Genomic DNA, 15,000 nt, shown 5'->3' with positions numbered 1-15,000 from the left:
GAAGTAGGAGCTCCTACTTCCAAAGTGATGACGTCAGCGGGAGCAGCCGCTCGGCCGTATCCGGCGGCATGTCACTGTCCCCCGGCCAGACTTGGCGGCAAGTCCCGGGGAGGGGCAAGCCCATGGAAGTAGGAGCTCAGCGGGAGCAGCCAGTTGGCCTATGCGGCCACATGTCACTGTCCCCCGGCCAGACTTGGCGGCAAGTCCCGGGGAGGAACAAGCCCATGGAAGTAGGAGCTCCTACTTCCAAAGTGATGACGTCAGCGGGAGCAGCCGCTCGGCCGTATCCGGCCGCATGTCACTGTTCCCCGGCCAGACTTGGCGGCAAGTCCCGGGGAGGGGCAAGCCCATGGAAGTAGGAGCTCAGCGGGAGCAGCCAGTTGGCCTATCCGGCCACATGTCACTGTCCCCCGGCCAGACTTGGCGGCAAGTCCCGGGGAGGAACAAGCCCATGGAAGTAGGAGCTCCTACTTCCAAAGTGATGACGTCAGCGGGAGCAGCCGCTCGGCCGTATCCGGCCGCATGTCACTGTTCCCCGGCCAGACTTGGCGGCAAGTCCCGGGGAGGAATAATGCCCATGGAAGTAGGAGCTCCTACTTCCAAAGGGGCAAGTCAGCGGGAGAAGCCACTTCGCCTACCCGGCCAAGTGTCACTGTCCCCCGGCCAGACTTGGCGGCAAGTCCCGGGGAGGAATAATGCCCATGGAAGTAGGAGCTCCTACTTCCAAAGGGGCAAGTCAGCGGGAGAAGCCAGTTGGCCTATCCGGCCAAGAGTCACTGTTCCCCGGCCACACTAGGCAGTAGGTCCCGGGGAGGAATAATGCCCATGGAAGTCGTAGCTCCTACTTCCAAAGGGGCAAGTCAGCGGGAGAAGCCACTTGGCCTATCCGGCCAAGGGTCACTGTTCCCCGGCCACACTTGGCAGTAGGTCCCGGGGAGGAATAATGCCCATGGAAGTAGGAGCTACTACTTCCAAAGGGGCAAGTCAGCGGGAGAAGCCACTTGGCCTACCCGGCCAAGGGTCACTGTTCCCCGGCCACACTTGGCAGTAGGTCCCGGGGAGGAATAATGCCCATGGAAGTAGGAGCTACTACCTTCAAAGGGTGAAGACACTTGGCTCTAAGTCCCCGAGAGGTATAATGCCCATGGAAGTAAGAGCTACTACTTCCAAAGGGGCAAGTCAGCGGGAGAAGCCACTTGGCCTATCCGGCCAAGGGTCACTGTTCCCCGGCCACACTTGGCAGTAGGTCCCGGGGAGGAATAATGCCCATGGAAGTAGGAGGTACTACTTCCAAAGGGGCAAGTCAGCGGGAGAAGCCACTTGGCCTATCCGGCCAAGGGTCACTGTTCCCCGGCCAGACTTGGCAGTAGGTCCCGGGGAGGAATAATGCCCATGGAAGTAGGAGCTACTACTTCCAAAGGGGCAAGTCAGCGGGAGAAGCCACTTGGCCTATCCGGCCAAGGGTCACTGTTCCCCGGCCACACTTGGCAGTAGGTCCCGGGGAGGAATAATGCCCATGGAAGTAGGAGCTACTACTTCCAAAGGGGCAAGTCAGCGGGAGAAGCCACTTGGCCTACCCGGCCAAGGGTCACTGTTCCCCGGCCACACTTGGCAGTAGGTCCCGGGGAGGAATAATGCCCATGGAAGTAGGAGCTACTACCTTCAAAGGGTGAAGACACTTGGCTCTAAGTCCCCGAGAGGTATAATGCCCATGGAAGTAAGAGCTACTACTTCCAAAGGGGCAAGTCAGCGGGAGAAGCCACTTGGCCTATCCGGCCAAGGGTCACTGTTCCCCGGCCACACTTGGCAGTAGGTCCCGGGGAGGAATAATGCCCATGGAAGTAGGAGGTACTACTTCCAAAGGGGCAAGTCAGCGGGAGAAGCCACTTGGCCTATCCGGCCAAGGGTCACTGTTCCCCGGCCAGACTTGGCAGTAGGTCCCGGGGAGGAATAATGCCCATGGAAGTAGGAGCTACTACTTCCAAAGGGGCAAGTCAGCGGGAGAAGCCACTTGGCCTATCCGGCCAAGGGTCACTGTTCCCCGGCCACACTTGGCAGTAGGTCCCGGGGAGGAATAATGCCCATGGAAGTAGGAGCTACTACTTCCAAAGGGGCAAGTCAGCGGGAGAAGCCACTTGGCCTACCCGGCCAAGGGTCACTGTTCCCCGGCCAGACTTGGCGGCAAGTCCCGGGGAGGAATAATGCCCATGGAAGTAGGAGCTCCTACTTCCAAAGGGTGAGGTCAGCGGGAGAAGCCACTTGGCCTATCCGGCCAAGAGTCACTGTCCCCCGGCCAGACTTGGCTGCAAGTCCCGGGGAGGAATAATGCCCATGGAAGTAGGAGCTACTACTTCCAAAGGGTGAGGTCAGCGGGAGAAGCCACTTGGCCTATCCGGCCAAGAGTCACTGTCCCCCGGCCAGACTTGGCTGCAAGTCCCGGGGAGGAATAATGCCCATGGAAGTAGGAGCTACTACTTCCAAAGGGGCAAGTCAGCGGGAGAAGCCACTTGGCCTATCCGGCCACATGTCACTGTCCCCCGGCCTGACTTGGCGGCAAGTCCCGGGGAGGAATGATGCCCACGGAAGTAGGAGCTACTACTTCCAAAGGGTGAAGACACCTGGCTGTAGGTCAGCGAGAGGAATAATGCCCATGGAAGTGAGAGCTACTACTTCCAAAGGGGCACTTAAGCGGGAGCAGCCAGTTGGCCTATCCGGCCAAGAGTCACTGTTCCCCGGCCACACTTGGCAGTAGGTCCCGGGGAGGAATAATGCCCATGGAAGTCGTAGCTCCTACTTCCAAAGGGGCAAGTCAGCGGGAGAAGCCACTTGGCCTATCCGGCCAAGAGTCACTGTTCCCCGGCCACACTTGGCAGTAGGTCCCGGAGAGGAATAATGCCCATGGAAGTAGGAGCTACTACTTCCAAAGGGGCAAGTCAGCGGGAGAAGCCACTTGGCCTATCCGGCCAAGAGTCACTGTCCCCCGGCCAGACTTGGCGGCAAGTCCCGGGGAGGAATAATGCCCATGGAAGTAAGAGCCTAGCGGGAGCAGCCGCACAGGCTTCCCGGGAATGTGTCACTGTCCCCCCAGGCCAGACTTGGCGGCAAGTCCCGGGGAGGAATAGTGCTCATGGAAGTAGGAGCTCAGCGGGAGAAGCCGCTAAGGCTTACCCGGGAATGTGTCACTGTTCTCGGCCACGCTTGGTCGTAGGTCCCGGTGAGGAACATGCCCATGGAAGTCGGAGCTCCAAACTCCAAATTGACCTCAGCTGGAGCACTTGCTGAGGCTGCCCGGGCATGGGTGACTGTTCCCCGGGCTCACTTGGTCGTAGGTCCCGGTGTGGAACGTGCCCATGGAAGTTGAAGGGAAGAGAACCGCGAAAGGGAGTTTTTGCGCTAAGCCGCGGCCGAGGAGGGCGCACCGATCCCGGCTTGATTCCTGCCATTCCCGGTCCCCAAACCGGACTCGGCATGGTGGTTGGATCCGTGACCCTGGAACCCTGGGCGGGGAGCCTAGGGGCGAGAGGGGCCCCATGGAGCTCGGGCAGACTAGAAGTACCCTCGTCTGCCCGCTGGAGGGCGCCCTTCCCGGAGCGGAGGGGACCCCCTTGGCCACCAAGTGCAAGCCGAGTTTGGAGCTCGAAACCCGGCCAGGCTTGGTCGGAGGTCCCGGTGAGGAACATGGCCATGGAAGTCGGAGCTCAGCGGGAGCAGCCACTCAGGCTACCCGGGAATGTGTCACTGTCCCCCGGCCAAGACTTGGCGGCAAGTCCCGGGGAGGAATAGTGCCCATGGAAGTAAGAGTTCAGCGGGAGCAGCCGCTCAGGCTTACCCGGGAATGTGTCACTGTCCCCCGGCCAAGACTTGGCGGCAAGTCCCGGGGAGGAAGAGTGCCCATGGAAGTAGCTCAGCGGGAGCAGCCACTCAGGCTACCCGGGAATGTGTCACTGTCCCCCGGCCAGACTTGGCGGCAGGTCCCGGGGAGGAATAGTGCTCATGGAAGTAGCTCAGCGGGAGCAGCCACTCAGGCTACCCGAGAATGTGTCACTGTCCCCCGGCCAGACTTGGCGGCAGGTCCCGGGGAGGAATAGTGCTCATGGAAGTAGCTCAGCGGGAGCAGCCACTCAGGCTACCCGAGAATGTGTCACTGTCCCTCGGCCACCCTTGGTCGTTGGGTTCCTGATGAGGAACATGCCCATGGAACTAAAGAGTTCAGCGGGAGCATCCGCTCAGGCTACCCGGGAATGTGTCACTGTCCCCCGGCCAGACTTGGCGGCAGGTCCCGGGGAGGAATAGTGCCCATGGAAGTCGGAGCTCCAACCTCCAAGTTGACCTCAGCGGGAGCACTCGCTGAGGCTGCCCGGGCATGGGTGACTGTTCCCCGGCCACACTTGGTCGGAGGTCCCGGTGAGGAACATGCCCATGGAAGTTGGTGGGAAGAGAACCGCGAAAGGGAGTTTTGCGGCTGAGCCGCGGCCGAGGAGGTCTCACTAATTCCGGCATGATTCCTGCCAGGCCCGGTACCCTATATGGGACTCGGCTGGGTGGCTGTAGCCGGGACCCTGGAACCCTGGGCGGGGAGCCTAGGGGCGAGAGGGGCCCCATGGAGCTCGGGCAGACTAGAAGTACCCTCGTCTGCCCGCTGGAGGGCGCCCTTCCCGGAGCGGAGGGGACCCCCTTGGCCACCAAGTGCAAGCCGAGTTTGGAGCTCGAAACCCGGCCACACTTGGTAGTTGGTCCCGGTGAGGAACATGCCCATGGAAGTAAGAGCTCAGCGGGAGCAGCCACTCAGGCTACCCGGGAATGTGTCACTGTCCCCCGGCCAAGACTTGGCGGCAAGTCCCGGGGAGGAATAGTGCCCATGGAAGTAGCTCAGCGGGAGCAGCCACTCAGGCTACCCGGGAATGTGTCACTGTCCCCCGGCCTGACTTGGCGGCAGGTCCCGGGGAGGAATAGTGCTCATGGAAGTAGCTCAGCGGGAGCAGCCACTCAGGCTACCCGAGAATGTGTCACTGTCCCTCGGCCACCCTTGGTCGTTGGGTTCCTGATGAGGAACATGCCCATGGAACTAAAGAGTTCAGCGGGAGCATCCGCTCAGGCTACCCGGGAATGTGTCACTGTCCCCCGGCCAGACTTGGCGGCAGGTCCCGGGGAGGAATAGTGCCCATGGAAGTCGGAGCTCCAACCTCCAAGTTGACCTCAGCGGGAGCACTCGCTGAGGCTGCCCGGGCATGGGTGACTGTTCCCCGGCCACACTTGGTCGGAGGTCCCGGTGAGGAACATGCCCATGGAAGTTGGTGGGAAGAGAACCGCGAAAGGGAGTTTTGCGGCTGAGCCGCGGCCGAGGAGGTCTCACTAATTCCGGCATGATTCCTGCCAGGCCCGGTACCCTATATGGGACTCGGCTGGGTGGCTGTAGCCGGGACCCTGGAACCCTGGGCGGGGAGCCTAGGGGCGAGAGGGGCCCCATGGAGCTCGGGCAGACTAGAAGTACCCTCGTCTGCCCGCTGGAGGGCGCCCTTCCTGGAGCGGAGGGGACCCCCTTGGCCACCAAGTGCAAGCCGAGTTTGGAGCTCGAAACCCGGCCACACTTGGTAGTTGGTCCCGGTCAGGAACATGCCCATGGAAGTAAGAGCTCAGCGGGAGCAGCCACTCAGGCTACCCGGCAATGTGTCACTGTCCCCCGGCCAAGACTTGGCGGCAAGTCCCGGGGAGGAATAGTGCCCATGGAAGTGGCTCAGCGGGAGCAGCCACTCAGGCTACCCGGGAATGTGTCACTGTCCCCCGGCCAAGACTTGGCGGCAAGTCCCGGGGAGGAATAGTGCCCATGGAAGTGGCTCAGCGGGAGCAGCCACTCAGGCTACCCGGGAATGTGTCACTGTCCCCCGGCCAAGACTTGGCGGCAAGTCCCGGGGAGGAATAGTGCCCATGGAAGTAGCTCAGCGGGAGCAGCCACTCAGGCTACCCGGGAATGTGTCACTGTCCCCCGGCCAGACTTGGCGGCAGGTCCCGGGGAGGAATAGTGCTCATGGAAGTAGCTCAGCGGGAGCAGCCACTCAGGCTACCCGAGAATGTGTCACTGTCCCTCGGCCACCCTTGGTCGTTGGGTTCCTGATGAGGAACATGCCCATGGAACTAAAGAGTTCAGCGGGAGCATCCGCTCAGGCTACCCGGGAATGTGTCACTGTCCCCCGGCCAGACTTGGCGGCAGGTCCCGGGGAGGAATAGTGCCCATGGAAGTCGGAGCTCCAACCTCCAAGTTGACCTCAGCGGGAGCACTCGCTGAGGCTGCCCGGGCATGGGTGACTGTTCCCCGGCCACACTTGGTCGGAGGTCCCGGTGAGGAACATGCCCATGGAAGTTGGTGGGAAGAGAACCGCGAAAGGGAGTTTTGCGGCTGAGCCGCGGCCGAGGAGGTCTCACTAATTCCGGCATGATTCCTGCCAGGCCCGGTACCCTATATGGGACTCGGCTGGGTGGCTGTAGCCGGGACCCTGGAACCCTGGGCGGGGAGCCTAGGGGCGAGAGGGGCCCCATGGAGCTCGGGCAGACTAGAAGTACCCTCGTCTGCCCGCTGGAGGGCGCCCTTTCCGGAGCGGAGGGGACCCCCTTGGCCACCAAGTGCAAGCCGAGTTTGGAGCTCGAAACCCGGCCAGGCTTGGTCGGAGGTCCCGGTGAGGAACATGGCCATGGAAGTCGGAGCTCAGCGGGAGCAGCCACTCAGGCTACCCGGGAATGTGTCACTGTCCCCCGGCCAAGACTTGGCGGCAAGTCCCGGGGAGGAATAGTGCTCATGGAAGTACCTCAGCGGGAGCAGCCACTCAGGCTACCCGGGAATGTGTCACTGTCCCCCGGCCAAGACTTGGCGGCAAGTCCCGGGGAGGAATAGTGCCCATGGAAGTAGCTCAGCGGGAGCAGCCACTCAGGCTACCCGGGAATGTGTCACTGTCCCCCGGCCAGACTTGGCGGCAGGTCCCGGGGAGGAATAGTGCTCATGGAAGTAGCTCAGCGGGAGCAGCCACTCAGGCTACCCGAGAATGTGTCACTGTCCCTCGGCCACCCTTGGTCGTTGGGTTCCTGATGAGGAACATGCCCATGGAACTAAAGAGTTCAGCGGGAGCATCCGCTCAGGCTACCCGGGAATGTGTCACTGTCCCCCGGCCAGACTTGGCGGCAGGTCCCGGGGAGGAATAGTGCCCATGGAAGTCGGAGCTCCAACCTCCAAGTTGACCTCAGCGGGAGCACTCGCTGAGGCTGCCCGGGCATGGGTGACTGTTCCCCGGCCACACTTGGTCGGAGGTCCCGGTGAGGAACATGCCCATGGAAGTTGGTGGGAAGAGAACCGCGAAAGGGAGTTTTGCGGCTGAGCCGCGGCCGAGGAGGTCTCACTAATTCCGGCATGATTCCTGCCAGGCCCGGTACCCTATATGGGACTCGGCTGGGTGGCTGTAGCCGGGACCCTGGAACCCTGGGCGGGGAGCCTAGGGGCGAGAGGGGCCCCATGGAGCTCGGGCAGACTAGAAGTACCCTCGTCTGCCCGCTGGAGGGCGCCCTTCCCGGAGCGGAGGGGACCCCCTTGGCCACCAAGTGCAAGCCGAGTTTGGAGCTCGAAACCCGGCCACACTTGGTAGTTGGTCCCGGTCAGGAACATGCCCATGGAAGTAAGAGCTCAGCGGGAGCAGCCACTCAGGCTACCCGGCAATGTGTCACTGTCCCCCGGCCAAGACTTGGCGGCAAGTCCCGGGGAGGAATAATGCCCATGGAAGTGGCTCAGCGGGAGCAGCCACTCAGGCTACCCGGGAATGTGTCACTGTCCCCCGGCCAAGACTTGGCGGCAAGTCCCGGGGAGGAATAGTGCCCATGGAAGTGGCTCAGCGGGAGCAGCCACTCAGGCTAGCCGGGAATGTGTCACTGTCCCCCGGCCAAGACTTGGCGGCAAGTCCCGGGGAGGAATAATGCCCATGGAAGTGGCTCAGCGGGAGCAGCCACTCAGGCTACCCGGGAATGTGTCACTGTCCCTCGGCCACACTTTGTCGTAGGTCCCGGTGAGGAACATGCCCATGGAAGTCGGAGCTCCAACCGGGTGAAGCCGCCGAGAGCTAGCCGGGAATAGGGCGCCAAACCCGGCTACCGCCCTCCAGGCTTGCCCCGGTCGAAAGACCTACGTCCTCGCAGCAGCACCAAGCGAAAAATTCTCTAAGTGTGGGAGAACCGGGGACCCGACCGGTGGCACTCTGCCTCTCGCTGCCGCCCTCCTGGAAGCGTCCTCGGTCACTCGGAGTACGGCAGATTTCAGAGCTCCGGAATGGTGAAAAAGAACCGGAGAGAGGGCGAATCCGGCTTCTCTCTGCCGGGCGAGGACCACCGCAGGCGGCGGGGACGTCTGACAGGAGACGGCGCCGCGGCAGGCTTTCTAAGTGGCTGGGCTTTTTGTCCTCGGCGAAAGTCGAAAAAATTTTGCGGTCCGAGCTGCCCTGCTCCTGCCGGGGAAGGCTTACCGCCGGCGGCTGCCAACCCCTGGCTTGCCCGCCGGATCGCCTTCGAAGGCTGCTGAAAAAGAACCCCGAGACGGGCACCTCTCGGAAGAACCGCAGACCAAAACCGACCGGTCCGACTTTCAGTGCACCTTCGGCGGCAGAGAGAAGCAGCAAAAATACCGGTCAGAGAAGGGGAGTTTTGGTCGACTCTGCCAGGCTTTTGCACTAAGTCAGATCCGTAATGCCAGCGGGACTGAGTCGCTTTTGCGTGCCGTGGTCCTGGAGGCCTGCTCGGACAGGGCGGTCCTTCGGGTCCCGCGGGAAGGGGCATTTCATGTTCCTCTGCGGGAGGTGATCCATTTTCTGCGGGAAATGGCGAGCCCCTTCGGCTACAAGAGTGTGTAGGTCCCGCTCAACAGTCTACGTCCTTAACCATCGGGGACTTTGTAGATTGTGCCCGTCATCGCTCTCCGCAGAACAGAGCGGGAGGTCTCCGCGGCGGAGGCCGGAGAGGGCGCGAGGTGAGCGGCATGGTATGACTGGGTTCGTGCCGCTCACTGGTACCCGGAGCGTGGCGCCCTCCGGGTAAAAGGCTAGCCGGGGCGAGCAGGTGGGTTGACGGGCGCATAAGCCACGCCGTCCCCGCCATACAAGGTGCCGGTGGCCTGGCGAACCACCGGCGTAAGGCTAGCCAGGGCGGACCGCGGGGCAGAGGGCGCTTAAGCCACGCTCTCTCTCCATCCCACCAGTACAAACGGGGAAAAAATTTCAAAGTGTGGGAGAACCGGGGACCCGACCGGTGGCACTCTGCCTCTCGCTGCCGCCCTCCTGGAAGCGTCCTCGGTCACTCGGAGTACGGCAGATTCCAGAGCTCCGGAATGGTGAAAAAGAACCGGAGAGAGGGCGACTCTGGTTTCTCACTGCCGGGCGAGGACCACCGCAGGCGGCGGGGACGTCTGACAGGAGACGGCGCCGCGGCAGGCTTTCTAAGTGGCTGGGCTTTTTGTCCTCGGCGAAAGTCGAAAAAATTTTGCGGTCCGAGCTGCCCTGCTCCTGCCGGGGAAGGCTTACCGCCGGCGGCTGCCAACCCCTGGCTTGCCCGCCGGATCGCCTTCGAAGGCTGCTGAAAAAGAACCCCGAGACGGGCACCTCTCGGAAGAACCGCAGACCAAAACCGACCGGTCCGACTTTCAGTGCACCTTCGGCGGCAGAGAGAAGCAGCAAAAATACCGGTCAGAGAAGGGGAGTTTTGGTCGACTCTGCCAGGCTTTTGCACTAAGTCAGATCCGTAATGCCAGCGGGACTGAGTCGCTTTTGCGTGCCGTGGTCCTGGAGGCCTGCTCGGACAGGGCGGTCCTTCGGGTCCCGCGGGAAGGGGCATTTCATGTTCCTCTGCGGGAGGTGATCCATTTTCTGCGGGAAATGGCGAGCCCCTTCGGCTACAAGAGTGTGTAGGTCCCGCTCAACAGTCTACGTCCTTAACCATCGGGGACTTTGTAGATTGTGCCCGTCATCGCTCTCCGCAGAACAGAGCGGGAGGTCTCCGCGGCGGAGGCCGGAGAGGGCGCGAGGTGAGCGGCATGGTATGACTGGGTTCGTGCCGCTCACTGGTACCCGGAGCGTGGCGCCCTCCGGGTAAAAGGCTAGCCGGGGCGAGCAGGTGGGTTGACGGGCGCATAAGCCACGCCGTCCCCGCCATACAAGGTGCCGGTGGCCTGGCGAACCACCGGCGTAAGGCTAGCCAGGGCGGACCGCGGGGCAGAGGGCGCTTAAGCCACGCTCTCTCTCCATCCCACCAGTACAAACGGGGAAAAAATTTCAAAGTGTGGGAGAACCGGGGACCCGACCGGTGGCACTCTGCCTCTCGCTGCCGCCCTCCTGGAAGCGTCCTCGGTCACTCGGAGTACGGCAGATTTCAGAGCTCCGGAATGGTGAAAAAGAACCGGAGAGAGGGCGAATCCGGCTTCTCTCTGCCGGGCGAGGACCACCGCAGGCGGCGGGGACGTCTGACAGGAGACGGCGCCGCGGCAGGCTTTCTAAGTGGCTGGGCTTTTTGTCCTCGGCGAAAGTCGAAAAAATTTTGCGGTCCGAGCTGCCCTGCTCCTGCCGGGGAAGGCTTACCGCCGGCGGCTGCCAACCCCTGGCTTGCCCGCCGGATCGCCTTCGAAGGCTGCTGAAAAAGAACCCCGAGACGGGCACCTCTCGGAAGAACCGCAGACCAAAACCGACCGGTCCGACTTTCAGTGCACCTTCGGCGGCAGAGAGAAGCAGCAAAAATACCGGTCAGAGAAGGGGAGTTTTGGTCGACTCTGCCAGGCTTTTGCACTAAGTCAGATCCGTAATGCCAGCGGGACTGAGTCGCTTTTGCGTGCCGTGGTCCTGGAGGCCTGCTCGGACAGGGCGGTCCTTCGGGTCCCGCGGGAAGGGGCATTTCATGTTCCTCTGCGGGAGGTGATCCATTTTCTGCGGGAAATGGCGAGCCCCTTCGGCTACAAGAGTGTGTAGGTCCCGCTCAACAGTCTACGTCCTTAACCATCGGGGACTTTGTAGATTGTGCCCGTAATCGCTCTCCGCAGAACAGAGCGGGAGGTCTCCGCGGCGGAGGCCGGAGAGGGCGCGAGGTGAGCGGCATGGTATGACTGGGTTCGTGCCGCTCACTGGTACCCGGAGCGTGGCGCCCTCCGGGTAAAAGGCTAGCCGGGGCGAGCAGGTGGGTTGACGGGCGCATAAGCCACGCCGTCCCCGCCATACAAGGTGCCGGTGGCCTGGCGAACCACCGGCGTAAGGCTAGCCAGGGCGGACCGCGGGGGAGAGGGCGCATAAGCCACGCCGACCCCGCTGTACAAGGTGCCGGTGGCCTGGCGAACCACCGGCGTAAGGCTAGCCAAGGGCGTACCGCGGGGCAGAGGGCGCATAAGCCACGCTCTCTCTCCATCCCACCAGAACAAACGGGGAAAAAATTTCAAAGTGTGGGAGAACCGGGGACCCGACCGGTGGCACTCTGCCTCTCGCTGCCGCCCTCCTGGAAGCGTCCTCGGCCACTCGGTGTCCGGCAGATTTCAGAGCTCCGGAATGGTGAAAAAGAACCGGTGAGAGGGCGACTCCGGATTCTCTCTGCCGGGCGAGGACCACCGCAGGCGGCATGGGAAGTCTGACAGGAGACGGCGCTGCGGGCAGGATTTCGAAGTGCATGGGCTTTTGGCCTCGGCGAAAGTCGAAAAAATTTTGCGGTCCGAGCTGCCCTGCTCCTGCCGGGGAAGGCTCACCGCCGGCGGCTGCCGACCCCTGGCTTGCCCGCCGGATGTCCTTCGAAGGCTGCTGAAAAAGAACTGCCAGGCGGGCACCTCTCGGAAGAACCGCAGACAAAAACATAAAAATTTTGGGCGATCCGACCCTCAGTGCACCTTCGGCGGCAGAGAAAAGCATCAAAAATACCGGTCAAAGAAGCGAGGTTTTGGTCGACTCTGCCAGGTTTTTGCACAAAGTGTTGGCATCGTGCGGCGTCGCGCTTTGCTGTACCGTATCCCCAATGGAGCGGCGCCCGGCGGGGTAGGCTAGCCATGTGAGGTCGAGGGCGGGAGAACGGGACGTAAGCCAGGCCGTTCTCCACAAGAAATTCCGGACGCGGAGACCCCTTCTCCGCCCTACGGTCCCCAATGGGGTGGCGCCCGGCGGGTGAGGCTAGCCATGGGAGGACGGGACGCAAGCCAGGCCGTTCTCCACAAGAAATTCCGGACGCGGAGACCCCTTCTCCGCCCTACGGTCCCCAATGGGGTGGCGCCCGGCGGGTGAGGCTAGCCATGTGAGGTCGAGGGCGGGAGGACGGGACGTAAGCCAGGCCGTTCTCCACAAGTAAAATTCCGGACGCGGAGACCCCTTCTCCGCCCTACGGTCCCCAATGGGGTGGCTCCCGGCGGGTGAGGCTAGCCATGTGAGGTCGAGGGCGGGAGGACGGGACGTAAGCCAGGCCGTTCTCCACAAGTAAAATTCCGGACGCGGAGACCCCTTCTCCGCCCTACGGTCCCCAATGGGGTGGCTCCCGGCGGGTGAGGCTAGCCATGTGAGGTCGAGGGCGGGAGGACGGGACGTAAGCCAGGCCGTTCTCCACAAGTAAAATTCCGGACGCGGAGACCCCTTCTCCGCCCTACGGTCCCCAATGGGGTGGCTCCCGGCGGGTGAGGCTAGCCATGTGAGGTCGAGGGCGGGAGGACGGGACGCAAGCCAGGCCGTTCTCCACAAACTCCCAGCGGTAGAGTCTCGGCTCTCCGCTCTTTTGATCGATCTGACACAGCGCGATCCGGCGGGGCAAGGCACTTTGCTCGGTCAGGGGTATTGGCCCCGGCCGGTTTATGGTAAAGCGTTCCTTAGCCTCAGTCTTGGTCGCGCATCAATCCCCCGCTCCCCGTGAGCGGCTGTCGTCCTCTGCCTAAGGTTGTGTAGCGCGGTGCCAGTGTGGTCCTCGCACGGCCCCGCTCCTGCCACAAGCGGTAGGACTCTCTGCTTCGGCTGAGGTTTGCTACGAAGCGTATGGAACGGGCGTACTCCACCGTACCGTGGGTGGGGGGCGGCGGCGTTGGCGGCGGCAGCGTCCAGCGAGGAGCTCCGGCTCCCCGCGGTAGCGCCTCGCCTAGTGTCCCTCGGGCAAGTCCAATCGCCCCCCGCCCGGTCGGAGAGCGCAGACACTTCTGTGTCCACGGTTTATTTCCGCAGCACGAAAAGGGACGGCTCCCGCTTGCTCCTCGCGGGGACGAGGCTTAGACCCACCGTGGCGCTTCCGCGGTAGGTAGGGTCGTCTGCCGTAGGAGCGGTAGCGGTCGAGTGGTCCCCAGTGTACCCTGTTAGCGCTGCCCGCCTACGCCTGAAGAGCTGCGGACCGAGAAAAAGGTTCGCTCCGCTGCTGACGGCGAAGCGCGCGGCACGCCGCGGAAGAGGAGAGGGAGCGGTCGCCCCCGGGGCGGCTCCCCTCCGAGTCCGGCAGAAGCAGAGATTGTAGCGGAGGGGGGGGGTTTTCTAAATTCCCCGGGCGTGTTATCCCCAGCGGTAGCCTTCGAACTCTTCAACCGCAAGCACGATCGCACGTTCACAGCACCCGTCACTAGGAGCCGGGCCAGAGGCGGGCGGCAGACGAAACCGACATGAGCGCTTAAGGGTATTGCACCCCCGGCGCCCAGACCCTGGAAATTGAGTCTGCCCCCAAAGCCCACCCGCGTCCTCCTTGGCGCTCCCGGAGTACATGGTCGTAGATGGGCCATCGGTCGCTAATGCCAAACTGCGTCCCAGGGGTGCGTCCCCTCTGACCAACGGCAGACCCATCCCTCTCGCCAATCCGCGGATCCCCGCCAGGTCCCGAACAGGGCTCGTCCTTTAGCGTTTCAAATGCGCCCTCCCCGCCATACGAGGGGTTGAGGACCGTAGCCTTCCCTTACGAGAGGCACCAGGGGTGCGCCTGCTCGAGGGCCCGGCCGTGGGCGTAACGCTTGGGCCGCCCGGGGGAGTCGGTAGACCATGGGAGACCAACACTCGCACCCGAACGTTGCCCGTGCTTTGTGGAAGAGAGCTTCTTTTGCGAGGTTGTCGCTGCGGATGGCGCCCGGACAAACCCTATCCCTAAAACTTCTGGGGAATTGGCGTCTAAGCCACCCTGCTCGGTATCCCTGCACCCACGAAGGGGGCCGTGGAAGGCTTGGGGTCTCGCCGGCGAAACCGACCGGATGCCCGGGGTACTGAACCCCCGGGGTCCCACCCTGGAAATTGAGCCGTCCGACCCCGCCACGTCTTCCTAGTGCTCTCCTTGGCTCCCCCGCCTGTGGGCGTCGTTAGGGGCTGCGGTCATCAGCGCCGGCTAAGCTTCGGCAACACGGCCGACCCACCCCTTCGGCGCCTGGGGGAGCCTGGTCCCAGTCCGGGCCGTTCCGTAGGGGCGGCTATCCCTTACATGAGGGACTCGGTGCGTCCGCTCGGGCTGCGGGGCTCCGGCTCCGACAGCCGGGGAGCTGGTTTTGACCGCGGGCCTCGACGGGAGCCGGCAGGGACCGGACTTAGGCGTCAAGCCGAAAATAACCCCGGCACCCTCGCGTGCTTCCAAAGCGAGGGGACCTTTGGCCGAGCGGGGGCACCGGAAGCCGAACCGACCCCAACCCCTCTTCCTACCCCAGGGCTGGGCTGACCAATCCCCTGATCGGGTCTAAAATGGAAGAAGGGGATTCGAGGGAAGGGGCTGGCGGAAGGCAGTTGCCCGACGGAGTAGGCGAAGGCCAGGCCGTTTCCGAGTCCCGAGCAGAGGAGGGCGAACTCGGCTCTTCATCGACCGACGGCGAGGCGAGGGCGGTGGCTGCCGCGGGGAAGACTCCATTGCTCGTCAGCGCGCTAGGAGCGGGGCCGACTGGCTGCTCGGGGTATGGCATCCCCGGGGGCCCACCCTGGAAATCTTCGCTCCTCAGCCGCTGCAGGTTATAAGGTCCCGCCGCGCGTAAGCGCTCAACTCTCCGACCCACGGATGTCGAGCCCATGGTGAGCCGGCCGTTTC

The sequence above is a fragment of the Engystomops pustulosus genome, unplaced genomic scaffold, assembly GCF_040894005.1.
Source record: "Engystomops pustulosus unplaced genomic scaffold, aEngPut4.maternal MAT_SCAFFOLD_286, whole genome shotgun sequence".
In the NCBI taxonomy this organism is placed as follows: domain Eukaryota; kingdom Metazoa; phylum Chordata; class Amphibia; order Anura; family Leptodactylidae; genus Engystomops; species Engystomops pustulosus.
This window is presented reverse-complemented; position numbering follows the sequence as displayed.